The sequence below is a fragment of the Phoenix dactylifera genome, chromosome 4, assembly GCF_051530095.1.
Source record: "Phoenix dactylifera cultivar Ajwa chromosome 4, Ajwa_hap1_PhDact_Kaust_v1.1, whole genome shotgun sequence".
NCBI classification, from domain to species: Eukaryota; Viridiplantae; Streptophyta; class Magnoliopsida; order Arecales; family Arecaceae; genus Phoenix; species Phoenix dactylifera.
The window spans coordinates 8,442,114-8,456,001 of NC_143193.1; the positions used below are offsets into that span (position 1 = coordinate 8,442,114).

The 13,888-nt window shown below is 40.3% G+C and overlaps 1 non-coding gene across 1 annotated transcript; it reads right to left on the reverse strand.

The window, feature by feature from the left end:
• Positions 1-2,604: 2,604 nt before the first annotated feature.
• LOC148703693 (small nucleolar RNA R71) lies at positions 2,605-2,710 on the reverse strand. Its single transcript, XR_015982301.1, has one exon. It is a non-coding gene; the product is annotated as a small nucleolar RNA R71 (small nucleolar RNA).
• Between the last annotated feature and the right edge of the window lie 11,178 nt (positions 2,711-13,888).

Below are 13,888 nucleotides of genomic sequence, written 5' to 3' on the forward strand. Positions count from 1 at the left end.
AATCGAATTCAATACCTGTGGTTTGGAGGAGATTGTTATGCAACTACCAGATTTATCTTTGAGAAATTAATCATCAGATGAATCATACTAAATAGGATAGACCATGCCTATCCATAGAGAAGATGATTTGTACCAGGCTTAGATGACTCATACTATGGGTTAGATTTCAACTTTTTATATGATTGCCCTAACTTGTAGTTAAGAGCAATCAGATCATACACGCATCTAAATCATTGAAAGCATCATATTTACAAATCCATCGGTGGATTCTAACCCTAAACATCTCTTCCCGTAAAATATTCCTACTACTGCATTCATCTTACTTTTAGCTCTCATTAATCGATAACTTAAAATTCTTTTTACTCTAGCTTATGCCCTTTGAATTAATTTAGTTAAATCAAGTTAGCAAATTCTTCTTCTTGATTTACTTTTAAAAGAAAAATAACTTATTCTCCAATCCCTGTGGACCGACATCCGTAATCACTATCCTACAGGATACGTGCTATTGCATGGTTTATTTTTGAAATTGAAATAACCGATCAATTTTTGGCGCCGTTGACGGGGATTGCTAGCATAGTTATTTTTTCTTTTATTAAAAAAAACTTTTTTTAAAAAAAAATAAATATATATATATCTAAAATAAAAATATTTTCTATTGTTGTTACTTTTTTTTATCTCCTTTTTCTCTCCTACTAAATTTTAATTTTTTTTTATATTATTTGATCAAGAATCGAGAAAAAAATCTGGGATGATCCAAAAGAGAACTGCCGGAAAAGGAATGCTATAGAGGTTTGCCTAAAAAAATTTTAAATTGCTGGAGAAATTCCCTTTGGTAACCTCTAAACCTTTCTTGTTTAAATTTATAATTAGCTTAAAATTTTATGGTGATTGTTTGATTTTAATTTCAGCAAAAGTGTGAATGCATGCTTGATACACATACACAAATTAATCCACACATAGTAAGGGCAATCACCCCAACAAGATAAGAGCCGGATTTCATCACCGGACTCTTGCCCAACTTAGGTGAACTCAATCTCACATAGTGTCACTTTAATTAAAATCAATTAGACGTTGGCTCCTAGGAACATGATGCGATCCGATAGAATTTGATCTGTATCCCAAGATTCTTGACTCTTCTTGATTTCTGGAAGGGTAGTTCCGACCTGATTGCAGACACGATTTATAAAGATCCGTCCGTCAGATCGATCTCAATTTTGGATATGTTGTAGATCTCCACATTAGCTTTCCAACGGTAGGTCGTGGGTCTAGAGAGGACGTCGGGATCTTAAGATATCAGCCTCCGACTGATGACTGCGCAGGGAATGACGGGCTGATAATCCAACGGGATGGAGTTGTTTGTAGAAGCTGGAAGGGATCAAGGAGGAGAGGAAGAAGAGGGAGGAGGTGGCTGGCCTCTCGGGACAGAGGTGGTGCAGCCGGATGAAGGAGGGGGCGGCGGCCTTGGACGGCGGCCTAGGGAGAGGGGGAAGGCGTCGCAAGAAGAGAAGAGAGAAGGGAAGAGAGCTAGGGCAAAAGCCTTTCAATTAATTTTTGCATACTGAAATAGGTGCTCACCACATCTATTTATAGGTGGCTACCTGACCCCTTAACTTGACTTGATCTAATTGAATTCAAGAAACAACTAAACCCAAAGCGACTCTAATAAAGGCCAAGTCGGCTAACCCGAGCAAGGCTATGCTGAAATAAAATTAACATCAAGGACTCAAAAGCAAAAATAACCAAATGATTAAGTCCGAGGCGGTCTAGTGGATCCAACCGCATCAGAACATTCGAGCTCAATAGGACGAAGATCGCCGAAAGTTGCACCAATTTTGCTCTGTGGCTTAGTTGATGTCTAGGCAAGCTTTGTCCCTATAAGGAAGACAGTTCATCTATTCGAGGCAAGTGGGTTTTAAGTGGGACCTTTGCGAACGCATCGTGACCCCTCCACTTACCTAGGAGCTTACCTGGTCAACTCGGTTCATTAGACCGGATTGGAGGCTTAGGTGCCCTCTTCAAACCAGTTAGGAGCTATCTAGTGATTTTAGGACAAATACAAGGATTTATGTGTTTTTCTTTTATTGCATGCTTGATTGATCAAGTACTAGTGTATGCAAGGGAGTCGTTCTAGAGTACGTGACCTATTACCTTTTGACCCTGAAATAGAACGGACCCTTAGAAATATTCGAGCTGAGATCAGAACAATAGAATCATCCCCACCTCCTGAGATGGCTGAAGAACAACCCAAACTCCTGAGGGAGTACTTTACTCCCACCATTTATACTTCCCCATCTCGCATTCGATTACCTGAGGTAGCAACTGTACAATACGAAATAAAGTCTAGTGTGATCCAAATGCTTCCATCTTTTTATGGGCTCACCAACGAAGAACCATATAAACACCTAGATGAATTCCTTGAGATTTGCACCACTGTCAAGATTCAGAACTTCACTGATGATGCTCTGAAACTTAGATTATTTCCTTTCTCCCTTAAAGATAGAGCCAAACAATGGCTGAATTCTTTAGAAGCTAACTCGATTCGTTCTTGGGATCAAATGCAACAAGAATTCCTTAAAAAATACTTTTCCATAGGAAGAATGAACCAGTTTAGACGTGCCATTACAAGCTTCTCCCAAACTGAGGGAGAAGAATTTCATGAAACTTGGGAGAGATTTTGGGACCTAATCCATAAATGCCCTCATCATCAAATACCTAAGTGGCAGCTAGTGCAATGTTTCTATGACGGATTGACTGAACGAAACCGTCAGATGATCGATGCTGCATGCGGGGGGACTTTCATGCTTCAAAATGAGCATGAAGCATGGCAATTATTTAAAAATCTTAATGAAAACTCCCTCCACCATGCTTCCTGTTCTCGTCAAGTACCCTCGAGTTCTCAAAGAAAAGGGACCATTTGTGAAATAAGTCATTCCATGGACCTGTCTAGCAAGGTAGATGTATTGTCCCATAAGATTGATCAATTGATGATAGGAGGACATATCGTTAGCTCGTCCCAAGCACAAGTGTGTGCTATATGTTCTAGCCCATCGCACCCTATTCATGAGTGCCCCTCAGCGCCCCAATTCTCCGAACTCGTGCAAGAACACATCAATGCTGCTCAGACACAGCCTAGACCGGGTAATGACCCATTTTTCAATACATATAATCCGGGATGGCGGAATCATCCAAATTTTTCTTGGAGGCAGCAAGCTTCGAATAATGCCCAACCCTACTCCCAAAATTTTCATCTCTACCGTCCCTCAACTCAATTTCAACACCCTCCTCCTCCAACCCAAAAAAATACAGCCTTTGAGGAGAAAGTGTTGACTGCCCTTCAAGGTTTGGAGGCAAACACACAACTATTGCACTCTCACACGCAATGAATTGCTAAGCTAGAATCCCAAATGGGTCAACTAGCCAATACATTAAACAAGCGAGAGGAATGTAAGCTTCCAAGTCAACCAATGAGTAATCCTAGGGGACAATACGTGGCTCAAGAAACTCGACTAAATCATGAGCAAGCCAATGCTTTGACTACCCTAAGGAGTGGACGTATAATAGATAATAAGGTTGGGGAGGGTAACTATAAGGAAGATGAAGAAAAGGAGAGGAATGTATCACATGAAAACCCAAAACCTTCTTCAGCTAGTCCATCATCTGCCACAACCCACATTCCAAAGGCTCCATTCCCTGAAGCACTTAATGCACCCTCTCCCTTTGGCAAGAAGGAAACTTCATTAGAAGAAATGATAGAGGTCTTCAAACAAGTTAAAATCAACCTCCCACTCCTTGATGCCATCAAACAAGTTCCCTCTTATGCCAAATTTCTCAAAGACCTTTGCACCCAAAAGCGGAAATCTAGGACACATGTGCCTAAAAAGGTCCTCCTAACTGAGCAGGTAAGTTCCATTCTCCAACACAACACCCCTCCAAAATTCAAAGATCCTGGCACTCCCACTATTTCCTGTGTCATAGGAGATAACTCCATTGATCGAGTACTTTTAGATCTAGGGGCAAGTGTGAATCTTCTATCCTATTCAGTCTATGAAAAATTTGGGTTGGGTGAATTGAAACCTACCTCGGTATCTTTACAATTGGCTGATAGATCGGTGAAGATGCCAAGGGGAATGATTGAAGATGTTCTTGTCAAGGTAGACAAATTCTATTTTCCAGTAGATTTTATCGTCCTTGACATGAAACATGTGCCCAACCTAAAAAAATAAATCCCTGTGATTCTTGGTCGTCTCTTTTTAGCGACAGCCAATGCATGTATCAACTGTAGAACTGGGGCAATGGATATATCATTTGGGAACATGAAAATTAAGTTGAATGTATTTTATGTCGCTGACCAACATGTGAGGGAAGAAGAGTGTTGCCTAATTGATGAAATGGATGATCTTGTAGAGGAAGCCCTTCCCTATATCTTAGCAGATGACCCCCTAGAGGCATGCTTGGCCCATTTTGACATTGACAACTTTGACATGGACAAGGCCATAGAAGAAGTCAATATCTTACTCGACAATCAATCTTCCATGAGTTTCCTTCCTTGGAAGATCCGACCTGAACCTCTTCCCCCCATTGCTAGCGCACCACTTTGTCCTTCCATTGATTCTCCACCTAAACTTGAGTTAAAGCCACTTCCGACAATTCTTAAGTATGCCTTTTTAGGACCAGAAGATACCCTCCCTGTAATCATCGCGGCCAACTTATCTACTGAATAGGAGGGTAAACTTTTAAGGGTGCTAGAAGAGAATAAACATGTCATAGGATGGTCTGTAGCCGATTTGAAAGGGGTTGACCCCTCTGTTTGTATGCATCAAATTCATCTAGAAGATGATGCAAAGCCCACCCGAGAAATGCAAAGAAGACTCAATCCTAACACGAAGGAGGTAGTCAAGAAAGAAGTGGTGAAGTTATTAGATGCCGGAATTATTTACCCAATTTCTGATAGTAAGTGGGTGAGTCCGACACAAGTGGTACCCAAGAAATCAGATATCACTGTGGTTGAAAATACGGAACGAGAATTGATACAAACACGCACAACCACGGGTTGGCGCGTGTGCATTGACTACAGGAAACTTAATTCAATGACTAGGAAGGACCATTTTTCTCTACCTTTCATAGATCAAATTTTGGAACGGTTGGCTGGTCAAGGTTTCTACTGCTTCTTAGAAGGTTATTCTGGATATAATCAAGTACCTGTTTACCCGGACGATCAAGAGAAAACCACCTTTACTTGCCCATTTGGGACATTTGCATATAGGAGGATGCCTTTTGGATTATGCAATGCACCCGTAACTTTTCAACAATACATGATGGCCATTTTTTCAGATATGGTGGAAAATTTTCTAGAAGTGTTCATTGATGCTTTCTCAGTTTTTGGCCTATCTTTTGACGATTGTCTGGACAATTTGACTTTAGTTTTGAAAAGATGTAAGGAGACCAACCTAGTATTAAGTTGGGAAAAGAGCCATTTCATGGTTCAAGAAGGCATAGTTTTAGGACACGTCGTGTCCAAGAGGGGCATTAAGTAGATAAAGCCAAAGTCGATCTTATTTCCAATCTCCCTCCACCTAAAACTGTGAAACAAATCCGATCATTCCTTAGCCATGCTGGTTTCTACCGTCGCTTCATTCAGGATTTCAGTAAAATTTCCAAACTCTTGTGCAATCTTCTTGCCAAGGACACTCCCTTTGTCTTTAATGAAGCATGCAAAGAGGCATTTGAAAATCTTCGCTCGAAATTGACCACTGCACCTATCATACAGCCTCCTAATTGGACCCTTCCATTTAAACTGATGTGTGACGCATCTGACTATGCCATTAGGGCAATTTTAGGGCAACGGCTAGATAAGGTACCTCATGTCATCTACTACGCTAGTAAAGCACTCTCAGATGCACAATTGAACTACACCACCATTGAGAAAGAATTGCTAGCTGTAGTATTCGCGCTAGACAAGTTTCGATCTTACCTATTAGGATCCAAGGTTACCGTATTCACTGATCATGCTGCCCTTCGACACCTTCTTGCAAAGAAGGACACCAAACCCCGTCTGATTCGATGGATTCTTTTACTACAAGAATTTGATCTAGAAATTCGTGACAAGAAAGGAACTGCAAATGTCGTAGCAGACCACTTATCTAGGATTCTTCTTGAGCCCTCTAAGAATACCTCACCCTTACATGATGCTTTCCCAGATGAACAATTATTTGGGGTACAAGGAATGAAAACGCGATGGTTTGCAAACATAGTAAATTACCTTGCCATAGGACAAATTCCTGATGATTGGTCAATTCAAGACAAGAACCGATTCTTTTCACAAGTAAAGTTCTATTATTGGGATGATCCCGATCTATTCAAGTATTGTCCCGATCAAGTAATCCGTCGATGTATCCCCGAATGCGAATTTCAAAGTATTTTTTCATTCTGCCATTCACAAGCTTGTGGGGGACATTTTGGGGGAAGAAAAACTGCAGCAAAAGTTTTACAGAGTGAATTTTATTGGCCCACACTTTTCAAAGATGCCCATAACTTTTGCCAAACTTGTGAACGGTGCCAACGGATGGGTACCATCTCCCGTAGAGATATGATGCCTCTCAATCCTATTTTAATTATAGAAATCTTTGATGTATGGGGTATTGACTTTATGGGCCCTTTCCCACCATCTTTTGGTTTCGAATACATTCTAGTAGGGGTTGATTATGTCTCAAAATGGGTAGAAGCTGTCGCCACTAAAACTAATGACCACAAAGTTGTGGTTAAATTTTTACATGAAAATATCTTTTATCGTTTTGGCATACCCAGAGCCATCGTCAGTGATCGGGGATCTCATTTTTGCAACCAGTAATTCGAGGCTTTGGTTCGCAAATATAACATCACCCACAAAGTTGCTACCCCACACCATCCCCAAACGAGTGGACAAGTCGAGGTGTCCAATAGGAAGTTAAAACACATCTTAGAGAAAACGGTACGTTCCGATAGAAAAAATTGGTCTCAAAGGATAAATAATGCTCTCTGGGCATACCGTACTGCCTACAAAACTCCTATTGACATGTCCCCCTACCGATTAGTTTTTGGAAAAGCTTGTCACTTACCGGTAGAACTTGAACATAGAGCTTTCTGGGCTATCAAAAAGTTTAACTTAGACATGGCAGCAGCTGGTCCTAACCGAAAACTCCAACTAAGTGAACTTGAAGAGTTGCGCAATGAGGCCTATGAAAATGCTAAAATTTATAAAGCAAGGACTAAGGCTTTTCATGATAAAAACATTAACCGTAAATCCTTCGAACCTGGTCAAAAGGTTTGGCTATTCAATTCCAAGTTGCGACTCTTCCTGTGTAAACTTCACTCCAGGTGGGATGAACCATTCATAGTGAAAAAGGTTTCTCCTTATGGTGCAGTAGAGATCCAACACCTCAATGGTGGACATGTTTTAAAAGTCAATGGCCAAAGGTTAAAACCTTATGTGGACTGTGTTGCCGACGGGCAATTGATCGAATCTCTTAATTTGACGAACCCTGTTTACCAAAATAATTAAGGATGTTCTGTGTCTGGCTGAAGACAATAAACTTAGCACTTGTTGGGAGGCAACCCAATTCTCTTAGATTTTTTTTAACATTGAGGACAATGTTAGGTTTAGGTTTGGGGGTATTCATCTTGATTTTCATCCAAGAAAAAAACAAAAAAACAAAAAAAAAATAGAAAAAATGTGTTCATTTTCATTTTTTATAAAATAATAATAATAATAATAAAATTAAAAAAAGTTTTTGTTTTTAAAAACCTAATTTCTATACATTTATGCAAGAATGATAAACACACAAGGTATATAAAATCTAAAAAGCCCAATGACTAGTCGGAAGTAATACAAATTTAAGTTCTTTTCATTAAGTCTCTCTTAGGGAGTTGTAAGCTAATTAATACTTCGGAATTTCACTACACACTGGCCGACACTTCTAAGGTCTAGGCTCGATATTATGTTGATAGTATAGTAGCAACCTTGGACCCTAATGAATCATACTTATCTAATCCAAAAAAAAAATCATCAATAATAATGGATTTAGTCAGGAACATCGAAAAGGGCTATCTATTGTCAAAGGTCAAATGGGCTTGTGATGAGAACTTCGAGCATAAGTCCGTAGGGAAGTCTTGATGCCTGACACCTTGTGCCAACTGGTGTGAGAGTTGTCGATTGATTGCTCGTTACACGGAGAAATCACCACAAGAGTAAAAGTGCACAATTTATATGTCTTTATAAAAAAAAAACTATGTATTGACCTTGAAAAAGACAATAGTGTGAAAGCCGTCGTTGTAAAAATTCGAGTAAACTAGAATATTACAGATAAAGCCCGTGAGGTACTAAAGTAAACATCCACAACTCTCAAAATCCTGCAGATAAGATGATTTTGAATCAGTGAGCAGGTTCTTTCGACCAATCCTTGGAAACTACTGGTATTAGCAATATTTTGGAGATCCAAACCCTTAGCTTGTGAACGGTCCAGATTTCACTGAGTACTCCAATATAAATGAGTCTTACAACTTTCTAAACGGAAACTTAATGACTTTAACTTAGATTGCATACTAACCTAGAATTTGGGCTGACTTAGTAAATAAAACCGTGTGTGTTTTATCATTTATGTATCTTAAATTAGATTTTAATAAAAAAAGAGTTTTTGAAATTCTTTACTAGTATGCATTTGGAATTCGATTTTCACTTCATAGATCAATCGATCTAAAAAAAATAAATAAATAAATAAACAATAATAATAAATGATTTATTGAAGTTTGTGGGTATCTTCACTGAAAACTCTCACGAGACTATAACTCGTCCACTAGGGTAACCTAGGGGTTTAAAGCCTTGTTGCATATGGTAAATGCAATCGCAATGCCTGTGAAAGTGAGTTAGAGTTTTTCTTTTCTAATTTTATTTTGCTCGAGGACTAGCAAAACATAGGTTTGGGGGTGTGATAAGTGCTTAATAATTCATAATTTAGCTATCTTTCCATAGCACTTATCAATGTTCTTAAACTAATAAATACATATTTTACCATGAAATTGAATAAACATTGAAATAAATTTAAAATATGGTAATAAGTAAATAATTTTTTTCTTAAAACAGATTATGAACTCGTCTCTCTCTTGGTTGCGATCTTTCATGAAAATAGGGGATTGGGTTGACCCGGTTGAGTAACCTGATGGAGTTGTAATTAAGCTAAGGCTATAATTAAATAGGTTTTGGTCCTGATTAGATAATTATTTTTGTATGGGAAAAAGCTTTGATTAACTTTTTTTATTAAGTTCCGGTCATGTTTTTGGTCTTGTCGAGTCCGGTCTGAAGCAGTTTAGCAATAATTAAATTTGGAAGACATTGGGCTCGAGAACAAGTTCAAGCAACTCAACGATCATGATCCACCGCAAATCCAAAGCTAATTTCCAACCAATTCGTTACCTGCCTTCATATAAAATTTATAATAATAATAATAACTAAATATTCATGATTCACTGTTCATATGAACAGTGTCCAGTTAAAACACTGTTCATATGAACAGTGTTCGTGAAATCACTTTTCATGTGAACAGTGTTAGAGAAAAAAATAAATAATACATAATAAATAAATAAATAATAAAAAATAAAAAATGGGAATTCACTATTTATCTTCTTCCTTCCGCAATCGGCCACCTTCTCCGCCATCCCCGACCAGCTCCCGCGGCGCCTCCCACGATGCAATCCTTCCCACCGCGCGATCAAAGGAGCTCGTCCCAGCGTCATCGTCGTCCCCGAGTCCTCCGCCATCGACCGCGCGCGGCATCTTCCCCTCCATGATCAGCGACCCTGCCGCCCAGAAATCCCTCCAAATCAGCCCGGTCCTCCGCCCTCGCTTCAAAATAAGGCATCTTCCGCATCCGAGCAACTGCAGCACCGTCTTCATCCCCGGATGTTCCGCCAGCGACCAGCACCTGCAAATCAAGCCTGAGATCCCGCGGCCCCTCTTCCTCCTCTCCCGCGATCTGCCTCCCGGCACTACGCCCCAAAATCAGCCACCGTGATCCCTCCTTCCTCCTCTCAGTGTGCGCCGGACGGCTATAAAAGGGGAGCTGAGGCGTTCGGTGAAAAGGGGGGGAGCGGGCTTCGACAGAAAGAGGGGACCCCCTGTTTCGGTGAAGAAAAGGAAGGAAAAAGCCGTGCGTGGAAGGGAGTGAAGAGTAATTTTTTTATGAAGATGGGAGGACTTCCGGCCACCATGAGCAGCTAAATCTTGGTTTATGGGTTTGATGAAGCCGTGGATGAGTATTTATGTTGCATTTCTTTGATTTTTAGCATTGTAAGACAGTTGCATATTTAATGAAATTATGATCTTGAAATGTCTTGTTTAATTTGTGTAAGATGTTTATCTTGTAGAAAGCCTCTGCATGAATTAATATAGTTTATCGAAATTGAATTCAATATCTGTGGTTTGGAGGAGATTGTTATGCAACTACCAGATTTATCTTTGAGAAATTTATCATCAGATGAATCATGCTAATAGGACAGACCATGCCTATCCTTAGAGAAGATGGTTTGTACCAGGCTTAGATGACTCATACTGTGGGTTAGATTTCAACTTTTTATATGATTGCCCTAACTTGTAGTTAAGAGCAATCAGATCATACACGCATCTAAATCATTGAAAGCATCATATTGACAAATCCATCGGTGGATTCTAATCCTAAACATCTCTTCCCGTAAAATATTCCTATAAGTGCATTCATCTTACTTTTAGCTCTCATTAATCGATAACTTAAAATTCTTTTTACTCTAGCTTATGCCCTTTGAATTAATTTAGTTAAATCAAGTTAGCAAATTCTTCTTCTTGATTTACTTTTAAAAGAAAAATAACTTATTCTCCAATCCCTGTGGACCGACATCCGTAATCACTATCCTACAGGATACGTGCTATTGCGTGGTTTATTTTTGAAATTGAAATAACCGATCAGTGAGACATATTGAGATCTCCATCTCAATATCACTGAAACTCTTTTCAGTGGACTGAAACGATTTCAGTTCTACTCTCAGGGTTCACTGATCACCAAGTGAATGCCTTCGAGTCTCACAATCCACTAGTGACACCTAGCAGTATGTGGTGGCAACTCAGCAGAATGGAATGTCTGAACCTCTAGGTGCAGTTAACGTATGATACAGTCCCTCTATCATGGATTCCGACATGATGGAGGTTATGGATAACTAGTCAAACTCTATCGTCTGTCATATGTCTAATTTATTCGACTTCTAGTTCGAGATATGGAAAACTCTTTTTTCAAAATACCTGGCAAAAAATTTATCGAACTTAGTCTTATAAATCACATAGGATCACTCCTAATCTATCAAGGTCGATAAATCCTATCTAGATGCAACCCTATTCCAAAATGAACCTACTGTAGCCAATCCGCACTACAAGGATCCAAATGGCTAGGACCCAAGTTCACATGCTCGTCAAACTACAACAACCTCACAGTGAATAGCTGAAGCATTGTAGGTCAAAGAACCAGTCATACAATTGCAACATAAGTAGTCACTGACGAGTGGATAGACATCCATGAGACTACTATCTTTGGTCATGCTCAGTACCTTGTTCTCTAACAAGTACTTGCATAATCACTCCAGTGTCTCTACACCGTGGATTCGAGACTCGTCCATCTGACTAAGTGATCTGTGCACTAATCTCAGCGGATCGATCACCGTCCCTCATGATAGATCCATCGATCATGAGCATTTAGAAGTTAATCCCTAATGACACATGCCTCAAATTCTCAACTCCTTGAGAATATGTATCATCATCTATTAATTTTTTAGACGATTCATGGACACATATAAACATGAATGAAAAATAAATTATCCAATCTTATTTATTAATAAGTGCCAAATTATAAATTTATTCCCCAGATTACAAATATGTGTTAACCACATTAGCTTCTAGGGCATACTTCTAACAATATTGAATACCTTGACCTCAAACTAGAACAACCTCATTGACCTTGGTATAAACTAAGGTGAGCGACTTCGGTCCCAGCCGAGTAGCTAGTCAGCTAAGGAGCCTATTAGCCAAGGAGCCAATCGACACATTCTGACAAAAAATGATAGTCCCGATAATCAGCAGTTGTGGCAGCACTGCAGTCGGTATGCGGCCAGTGTCATACGCCACCCACGCAGAATGATGCACATGTCGTAAATGTATGACTTACCACTGATGGATGTCTCATCAACCCAGGTAACAACAAAACGAACCACCCTATATAAAGGGGTGGTCCGAGGGCCCTCAAGTAAGCTCATGCTATGCCATATTGTGTGATTCTCACTCAGAAAGCTCTACTAAAATTTCTCCCTTCCATTGTTGCTTCTCTATTCTAACTTACGCATCGGAGGATCTTCCATCAAAAACTCTCCGGCAAGAAGACTTCTTACAGGCCATCCTCGAAGGAGACCAGCACCTACGCACCTCAGCCACCTCGTCCAACTTGATTTCTACCAACCTCAATGTTAGCCGAGCTGGGCTCTGATCTCGGTCTGAGATTTAGCGGCAACAACCCTATATAAAGGGGTTGTTCGGGAGCCCTTAGGCATTGGAGGGCCCCCCTCTAGAAACTCTTCGACAAACAGGCTTTTTGCATGCTATCCCTGGAGGAGGCTAACCCCTGCGCACCTCGGCCACCTCGTCCAGCTTAATTTCTGCCGACCTCAGGGTCAGCCGAGCTGTGCTTCAACCTCAGCCTTAGATTCAACGTTAACATAGTGGTGCTAAAGGAAGGGCCTTAGCTACATTGGTATCAAGCAAAGGAAGAAATTTTCAACATGAGGTTGCGAGGACCTCGCAGTGCATCTTATGCCTCGCAACGCCACGCTCTGGCCTCATGAGGGTCTCTATAGAGCCCAAAACATGCTTCGTTAGGACAACCCACTGCGCTTGTGAATAATGAGCAATTCAACCTACTCATTCAATAGGCGTGACTTTGACTGCGGCAGTTTCGAGCTTGCAGCAAGCACTAGCACGGTTGGAACTAGCCTGGCCAGAATTTGTTCAACCTAACCACCACTCTCGAGGCCAAGACTCAAAGCGATCTCGCCAGAGTTGGCACACATGATGGAGAAGTTTTGATCGAGATAGAAAATAGCATACTCGAAACCCCCATTCCGACAAGCACTCCACTTCGAGGCACTCACCTCCGGAACTCCTCCTCGGTGGGATGCCGACCTCAATAGAAAAATTGTGGAGATGGGCTGACAGATGCAAACCCTAAGAGGGTAGGCTTCGAGGGTGAACAACGGCCTCAACTTCTCCTCAGAACCCCCTTCACCCAATGAATCATGAAGGAACCAAACCCACCTTAGTTCAAGAAGCCCCAAGTAGAGTCATACGATGGCATCTCAGATCCACTGGATCATTTGGAGAGCTTCAAAGCTCTCATGATGCTGCATGGATCCATCGACGTCGTGCTTCGCAAGGCCTTCCCCACAACCTTAGCTAGGCAGCTTGGTTTTAGTTCTCAAAAATATTTTATGAGTGCTCAGATAGCTATGATTGCCCCTAGAAATAGGGTCAATCAATATCCTAGAGCTAGCATCCAGTGAAGACAACCCTCTACCAATGGGTTAAAGTTAGTAATGAATACGAAGTATAATATCTTATCGATTACAAAAATGGCCCTATCACGATTATTGTGAACGTACCGCAAAAAATTTGTGAGTGCTGTTTTAATTGATAGTACGGATAAATGGAAAATTTTTGATGATTATGAATATTTTAAATTATATTTTTATTTTTACGAATTTGCATGATTTGTGCATGGTTACTTGATCTGAAAAGGTGGTGCATGGTTACTTATTGAGCCGCGAAGCTCATTCTTCTTTTTATATTTTT